The sequence below is a fragment of the Humulus lupulus genome, chromosome 4 (assembly GCF_963169125.1).
Source record: "Humulus lupulus chromosome 4, drHumLupu1.1, whole genome shotgun sequence".
Lineage (NCBI taxonomy): Eukaryota > Viridiplantae > Streptophyta > Magnoliopsida > Rosales > Cannabaceae > Humulus > Humulus lupulus.
In genome coordinates this window covers 232,882,506-232,891,669 of record NC_084796.1, presented here as the reverse complement: position 1 = coordinate 232,891,669, position 9,164 = coordinate 232,882,506, and the positions used below count along the sequence as shown (strand labels likewise).

General features: G+C 26.9%; 1 long non-coding RNA gene across 2 annotated transcripts; it reads right to left on the bottom strand.

The window, feature by feature from the left end:
* Nucleotides 1-4,672: 4,672 nt before the first annotated feature.
* LOC133829452 (uncharacterized) lies at nt 4,673-7,361 on the bottom strand. Of its 2 annotated transcripts, XR_009891790.1 has the most exons (4): nt 7,227-7,361; nt 7,070-7,145; nt 6,540-6,601; nt 4,673-5,820 (listed from the first exon to the last, which is right to left on the bottom strand). It is a non-coding gene; the product is annotated as an uncharacterized LOC133829452 (long non-coding RNA). The 2 variants fall into 2 exon arrangements; XR_009891791.1 differs by lacking the exon at nt 7,070-7,145.
* Nucleotides 7,362-9,164: the final 1,803 nt, after the last annotated feature.

Here is a 9,164-nt window from a genome sequence, read left to right as displayed (position 1 = left end):
CTGCCATTTTCTTTGAACATTGTCAAACGCATAGAAAGTATTAGCTCTTAGGCGACTTAAGTATTAAAAAGAAAAAAAATAAGGAAGGAGTCAATTGCATTAAAAATGGGCCCACTTCCAAATTTGACTGGTTTTGTTGACTTGGGGTAAATGTAATGCGACAATAAAAAAAAGGGATAATTACATATCCTACGGTAATATAAAAAAAAAATTGTTTTATACGGTACCTTTAATAAATTACAAAAATACGGCCTTCCTCACTCATAAATTACAAAAATATGGCTCTCCCCACCCTCCTGTGTATATATATATATATATATATTTACCTTTATTTTATTTTTTTGTCTTAATTTTTAATAAGAATTTAAGCATATCAATTAATATAATAATAAAAGTAATAATAATTATAGTTACTACCTTCAATAAAATAAAGTAGATTAATTTATTTTTATTTAAAATAAATATATTTATTAATATTAAAGTTAATATTTATACAATTACTCAAAAAATAAATAAATATTTATACAAATTACAATATGCTGTTAATTAAAATTAATATTAATAACTATATGTTATAATATATAGTTAAAGATAATCACAATATTATTATTCTTTATAAAAAATTATATATATATTTTTTAAATCAAAGCTAGTCAAGTCTCAACACTCAATGTTAAACCAAAATCATAATCTAATCAAAGTTTCAAGTTTTGTTACAAAAATATATTTAAAGTTAAAAAATTAGTTTTGTAAATCTTTGTAATAATTATGTTAAATAAATTTATAAATATTTATGTAAATGTGAGTTACAAAAATAAATTTTTTAGTTGTGAAATTAGTTTTGTAAATTGTTGTTACAAAAATGTAAAACTTGTTTTTAAAAAAATATTGTATTTCACCACTATATTCAATAAAGTGCTTTATAAATAATGAATATCTTAAATTTATATTTTTAAGTTGTATAGCATAAATATGATGGTTCATGTAATTTTTTGGTACAATATTGTAACAATATGAAAAAGTATAATAATTTTATGTATATTTTGTTTATGATTTCTTAACTATAAAATATTTTCGTAAATATTAGTTACAAAAATATATTTCTTAGTTGTAAAACTAGACTTGTAAACTATTGTTACAAAAATAAAAATTTTAGTTACGAATTTGTTTATAAGTTTTATCTACAAAAAAAAAAAAAAATCTACAATTCTATAACTGATTTTGTAAATATTATTTACAAACACGTAACAGATATTTACAAGTTCGTAACATTTATTTACTAATTTGTAAACGTTGATCACAAAAAATTGTATTTTACAGCTTTTATTTATGATTTTGCCACTCCGTATTTACAATTTTGCCATTCCGTGTTTTTATCCAAAAATTCCGTATTTTTGTAATGTACCGTATTTTTCAGATTTTTTTTAACTTTTAGTGCATTTTTGTAGATTTCCCTAAAAAAAAAATATATGCAACAGTTTTAAATAACCAATCCATGTAATTGTAAAGTATGCATTTTTTTTAAAACTAAGTCTATGCCTTTATTTTTATTCTGTAAATTGCAATATATTAAATAGAGATAATGTAAATTATGAAAAAGACATTGTTACCAATTTACTCATTTGGTATCCTATGTTTTTGCAAAGTATCATTTTGGTACTCTCTGTTTTCAATAATGCTCATATGGTACCATGTATTTTAAAATTATACATATTTGATACCCTAGACTCAGATTTGAAGGATAAAATTTTGTCAATATGATCAAACTGTCATCAGTTATATGTAATTAAGTAATTAAATTTAAATTTGGAACTTACATAATTGACAACAGTTTGATTAAATTGGTAAAATTTTATTAATTAAATTTGAGTTTAATGTACCAAATATGTACGATTTTAAAATACAGGGTACCATATGAGCATTATTGAAAATAGAGGGTATCAAAATGATACTTTGCAAAAACACAGAGTACCAAATGGCTACCTGCCCTAAATAATTTACAAAATAAATACTAACAAAACAAGCTATTTCTTAAGAAACTTAATCAATAAACCTTTAATTTTTCTCAAAATTTTGTTTTATTATTATTGTTGTTTTTATTATGTATAACAACAAAAGCTTCATTCAAGTTTAAATTATATTGATTTTTAATTTGTTACAAATAATGTCTCTCATTCATTTCATAATTCACGCACAATTATTATTATTTGGTTTTAATGGAAAAATATACCCTGTTTTATGCTAATTTCTATGTTTTGGGTCTCAAAATTGTCATTTTCTTTATTTCTTTTTCAATTTTAATTATTTTCTTATTCTTATTTTCAGATTGTCAAAAATGCACCATTTTTCTAAAAAGTAGTCATAAATTATATGAGAACTAAATATTTTTATTTATGAATATTAATACATATTTATCATTATTATTTGACGTTTATTACTATTGTTTCAGTTTTATTCACTAAGACTATAAACATTTTACATTTAAGATCTTTGCTTTTAGTAGTATATTTGTTATCTTAATAGTTTAGTTTAGTTTCTCACCATATTGTAGGCATAATTATTTTTATTTGATGTGGTTTATGGTAGAACAAATAACGTCTATTTTTTTTTCAAATTGTGACTTCATTATTATTGTTCTGTTTTTGCAAAGTTAGCACGTTTTAGATCCTTTTAATGAGTTTTATCTCACTTTTTTTTAATCAATTTTTGAGTGAAGAGTCTCATTATATATATATATATTTTTTTTTTTTTAATTTATTTATTTAGTTATTTTGAGTTTTATTTTTACCCGTTATAATCTATAACTTAATTAGGTACAATTAAAATTCATATCCCTTCTTTATTCAATATGTTTTAAAGCCATTTTATTTATATTAATTATTTTTTGTATTACTGTATTTAAGTATATTTATTGGTAAAAAGTTTCTAAGTATAATATTAACTTAGGTTTTTCCAATAAGGGTAATGTAAATATACCTTATAATTAAACTAAGATTTTCAATAACTAGTTACTACCCTTAATTTTGAGAGATTTTCTATATGTTAATTTCAACTTTTCATTTTAAGCTTATTTTTTTTAAGGCGGCTTTTGGTTGCAAACCGCACACAGATACTACCACTACAACATTTTTAGAAAAAAAATGTTGAAAATTGTTGTTGTAGATGCATAGGTCGAGGTTTCTAATTTTTTTTTTCCAATACTTGTGAGGAATATTGGAGTTTAAACTTTATACTTTAGAGATTTTCGTTACTGTTTGTGTTATGGACTGTAATAATAAAGACATGGTTTTGTGTGCACACACAATACAACTCTCTGTAATTACATTTTTGATAAATTTAAATAGAATTTTATAAATTCTTGCTAATTACTTAGTTATGCAGTTTTGCATATTTTGAGTCAATCTTTCAGCTTGATAATATATTTATCTACTTGAATTATTAGGGACTATTAATAAATTAGTTGAAGGTTGTGATTGGTACTTGAAAATGAATATTTATTGTTCTTAAATATTAAAATAAATTAAGTTTCAACATTAATATTGATGCATAAGAGGGAGATTGTGGTGAAGTAGTTCCCTTGGAAAGGTTTCTAAGTAGGATCTTTAGTTCATCCACAATGTTAATTAATTTTATGTTACCCAATATTAGTATTAGTCATTCTACAATTATATTATAAAAATCGAGATAACTAACGTTTTCTAAGTTGAATTTAAATATGAAATGTTTTATTTTTATTTTAAAAAAAAATCTTAAAATCACATCATTGTATAGATACAATGAAAACAATTGTAACTTGTAACCAGTTACAATGTTTTTTTGATTGAAAGTTGTAACCGGTTACAAGTATGCGAAATTTTTTTTTTTTGTTCTAGACTTGTAAATCGTTATCACTTTCAAACTAAGAAATTTTTTAATTGATTAATTTATATCACCCAATATCATTATTAGTCATTCTATAATTCTACTAAAATAATTGGGACTAACAATTGATTTTTAAGTTGAATTTAAATATGAAATGATCTTTTTTTTTTTTTTTAAATCTTGAAATCACGTCACTGTAACTAGTTACAATGAAAAAAGTTGTAACTTGTAACTAGTTACAACGTTTCTTTGTTTGAGAGTTGTAACCGGTTATAAAGTCTACTATTATTTTTAGTTCTAGACTTATCACTCTCAAACTAAGAAATGTTGTAATTGGTTACCACTGTAAAAAGGTAACTGGTTACAGTAGCAGGATAATAAAAATAATAACATCAATTAATTAAATGATTTTAATATTGTGTTTAACTAGTTTGTTTCACAAGTGTTAAGTAACACACATAATAATACAAATGGGTGTCATAATATTAAATTCTTAAGTTTATCTCACATTTTATGTTATATTTATGGGAAGATACCATTTTGGCCCCTGTGTTTTTCCCTAATACGCGATCAACCCCTATGTTTTGTTAAATGATAATTCGGACCCTGTCTTTTACAAAATGGATCAAAATAGTATCATAGATCCGATTTTTGTCAAAATATTTTGTAACGATCCGACTAACTTAAAGACCACAGACCTTTAAAACTACTAAGACATAACTACTATTTTTGGATATATATACATAAAAGAATAGAACTTTATTTACTAATACATAGAAAATAAAAAAATATATGGGATCCCATTGTTTATACATAAAATCATAAAGAAAATAAAATATTTATCTAAATATTCAAGTACTAAATGCGGAAATCATAAAGACATAACTAAAAAAACTTAAAATATCAACATCATCCTCGATCGATCCCATCGGTTCATTCCTTAAGTTCCTCGCCCAATACACAAGCCAAAGCTGCCTCAAATCCGTCCCACCTTCCAGGTTCATTTACATGCACAATCTAAATAAAAAGGAATGAGTCTAATGCCCAATAAGAAAAACTACTAAAACATAAAACATAAAAATGGACTACAATATTAATGGCCACTAACTCATTACCGTAGTATGTGATAGAAACCGCTATAGTCCTCTTATCTACTATTTTAGAGGTAGGTTTAGACACAACTATAGTCTACGATAATGATAAAAAAATTCTCAGGATTTGCTATCTAAGCAACCATATTTCCCAAGTGACTAAAAGTCATAAAAAAAACATACAAACAAACACATAGAACATAAAATCTAACTTATTTTCCTTACCTTGAATATGGAGAGAAAAAAAAAGGATAAGAGATTGTTTGCTATAGAAAACGTCCAATCAACCTTAAATACAACATAAGATATATATATTAGAGCCTTATAATAAAACTATACTTTCAAGAATTTTCTAAACCTCATAAAATCATACCTTCAACCTAGAACCAAAATGATGAAATCATGAGTCTTCTCTCTAATGTCTATCTCCAACAACAACACCAAGAGTTTTGATACTTGGGTAGATTTCGGCTATATATTGGCTTGAGGGGGTTCAATATTTCGGCTATAATAGGGTTTAGAAAGGCAATAGTTGTAACACCCTCACTTATTTTAGTTAAAACCATATCTGAGGTGTTACGTTTTAAAACTATATCATAATTTATTACTACGGAAGTCTGGACATATTTTTTTTTTTAAAACTTGAAAACTTATTTCACATTATTTACATTAAACATAAAGTGTGTCTCAAACATATTACATATTAAATAACCCAATTTGTTTTCAAAACATAACTTCACACTTTATTACAAATATCACATTGGTAAACTGAAATAACCCGCAAAAGGTCGATGTGTTCATATGTACAAATCAGGGTTAGGACCATGCTTCAGTTCTCCTTATGTCATTCACTCATTTCTTTCTCTACCTGTAACACAAGACAACTGTGAGCCTAAAGCTTAGTAAGCAAAGTAATGCATGCAATGCTAATGATTACCCAATGTCAATGGACATACACAACTTCTTTTTAAATTTTTGGGCCCCTTAATATTGTGCACACTGTTTGAATTGGTCAATGCCTGCAAGGCTTGTTACACATATAATATAAAATCCCATGGGTTCTCCTCCGGCTAGCCATCACCACAGTAGGGCGCATTAAAAACCTTATTTCATCGTTGCCCCGTTGGGCTCAAGAGTTAAGGTGGCCACACACTGTGGTGTCAATACATATAACAATAACTCATATGGAGGAGAAATAAAAACGGAAACATGGCAAACAATATAATTGGTTCACTAAAACCTAGCCCAAATTATTGGGCAGCCACTATAAGCCTACTATAGGCCTCCGTTTACACTTATTAACACTTTCATTTGCCTTTTCAAAACAGTGGCACTGAACTTAAACTTCTTATTACAACTTTCTTTTATGTTGCACAAAACTTGCAAAGGCATCATATAATTAATCATCATAATACCATGCATGGTCTTATATCATATAATAATTTACCATATCACTATTATGCCATGCATAAAAATTTATGATGAAGTGTTAATGTATGTTAATACCACTTAATCACAAAATATTCATATAATGCATACTTTCACATAACATGTAATTCTTGTGTTGCAGTTGAGTACTTTACTTACCTTCTGTCCAAAATATAATTCACCGTGTAACAAGTGGTGTCTTAGGTGTTGATGTGCTTATCCTGACAATGGCATGGACTTCTCATCATAATGATGGCAGTAATACATTGAACTCTCATTTAAAAATACCCATAAAACATCATATCAAATTTCATATCCAATTCATGCCTAAAATGCCTTAAACCACCTAGATTGAGCGTTAAATTTATCTTAGACATTTGGAGAAATTTTGACAGAGTTTCCCCTTAATTTTAGCTATCCTCAAATATCAAAATCAACCAATAATCAACATCAAATAACCTGCCATAACCATATATCCCAAATACCAACATGATTCATCATAAAGTTATCATATATCGATTTTGATAAAATTCTAATCTCCTAGATCATCACCCAAATTAAATGAGTCTCCACATCTATTCAAACATTTATAAACATATATACTCTCTTATAAACTCAATAAAATAACCAAAAATCATTTTGTACTCCAAGAACCTCAAAAACCTCACAAAACACAAAATTTCACTTACCGAGCAACTTTTCGACGAAAACAATCTCTTCTAGATTTTCTAAACCTCAAACCACTTGGAAACCACCAAGAAATATCTTAACAAGAGATAAAACACCATAGATAAGCTCTCAGCAAAATTCAAAAATATAGTTTAACTTCCAAGTACAAGAACTTACCATAAAAAGGCTAGAACTAAGCTTAATCCACTTCTTTGGCTTTGATTTCACTTGGATCTCCTTAGAATTTCTTCAAACCAGCCAAGAAATGGTTTTTGGTTTTCTTTTCTCTCTGTTTTTCAAAGTAATGGTCGTGCAAAGTGATAAGGTTGATGAAAATTCTTTATTTTCAATGATTTGGCCTTATTGTATCAAAATTTGACACCTTTCACCTCATCATTTAACCTTTTGACTTATGAAAACCTTATCACTTCAATAATTTCAACTTAATCATTTGCTAGGCCTACCATCCTTATGTGTAAAACACTCACACCAAACCTTAGGTCCATATGAGTTCATACCCAATAGTTATGCTTACCCGATCGAGCGTAGCGCACTTATGCTAAGCTCGTTTTCACTTTGCATCAATACCGCTGATTATGTATACCTCCCATCAAGAATTGATCTAATGGTTCTAAAACCATTTTTACTTCATCAATGAGACCTTAATCATACCTCAATTATATTTGGTAAATCCACTAATACTCAATTTTACCCCAAAATACTAGTAATCGACATTGTACTATTTTTCACCACTTAACATCTTTTGCCTTCTATATCTCACTTTCCTCACTTAATTCCATGCCTTGTCCATATTTTTCATACTTTCTTATATCTTGAGCACATCAAACACCCATAAAAGACAACTCAAATGCCACAAGGTTAATAATATTGAGCATACATATAGACATCACATACACAACTTTTATACTTACACTACTAGAAATATAGGCTTTTACTTCGTTTTTTATACATAGAATATAAAAAAAACTGAAGTAAAAGTCTTTCAATGGGTTTTTACTTCGCTTTTGGGAATGGTAGTACATAAAAAAAAAGGCTATTACTTCGGTTTCTTAAAAAAACGAAGTTAAAATAGAAAATAAACAAGGGCCATGTTTGGTTTGCACACTAAATCGGGGCTTTTTACTTCGGTTTTTATGAAAAAACCGAAGTGAAAAGTGGAGCAACCAAACGCGGCCATGAAGGCTTTTACTTCGGTTCTTATATAAGAACCGAAGTAGAAAGGGTACTTTCAACTTCGATTCTTATACAAAAACCGAAGTAAAAAGTACCCTTTCTACTTCGGTTTTTGTATAAGAACCGAAGTAAAAGAGTTTTAATACCCTTAATATATAGCTCCCACGGCTCGTTCGTCTCTCTGAAGCAAAAATCCCAAACGCCAAACCAAGAAAACCTCCATTGTTATCGTACTCCCACGAGGGTTTCACAAAATATACCATTTTTTATGTTTTTTTTACTATTTGAAACCATTTTTCTTACTTAAAAACAGAAATATTAGTTCCATTTTTATTTTTGAGGAAGAAAATAAAGACTTTGGGTGTGGGTATTTTTAGGGTTCGAAAATGGGTATTGTTATTGGACTTTGGCTGGTTTTTTTACATTAAAATAAGTTCTTCAGCTTCAAAAAAGGTATGAATCACTAAATCTTTGTTTGTATGATTTTTTTTTATTTTTTATAATATTTTCAGATTTTTTTCTTATAGATATAATGTGTTTATTATATACAGGTTTTAGAGTTGCTAATATTGATTTAGAGGTTATTTTGAGCATCAAAGAAGGTTTGTTACCTTAAAACTTTGTTTGTATTAATTTTTTTATATTATTCCGAATTTAATACTTGTTTTTTAGTATATTTGTGTTATATATTTTTTTATTTTGTTATTTTATATAATGTTATTAATTATATATATATATATTAGTAAAATTTAAAAATTGTTGTGACTTGCTATTTAAATTTCTAAACATAGCTTCAATAAGTAATGTTGTTGCCAATGTTAGAACTTGAGATGTTTGGATTATTAGTGACATTTGTTTTTTGTTTTCTAGAACTAGCTAGCTTGATATGTTGTTTGATGATTATGTAGCTAGTTTAATTAA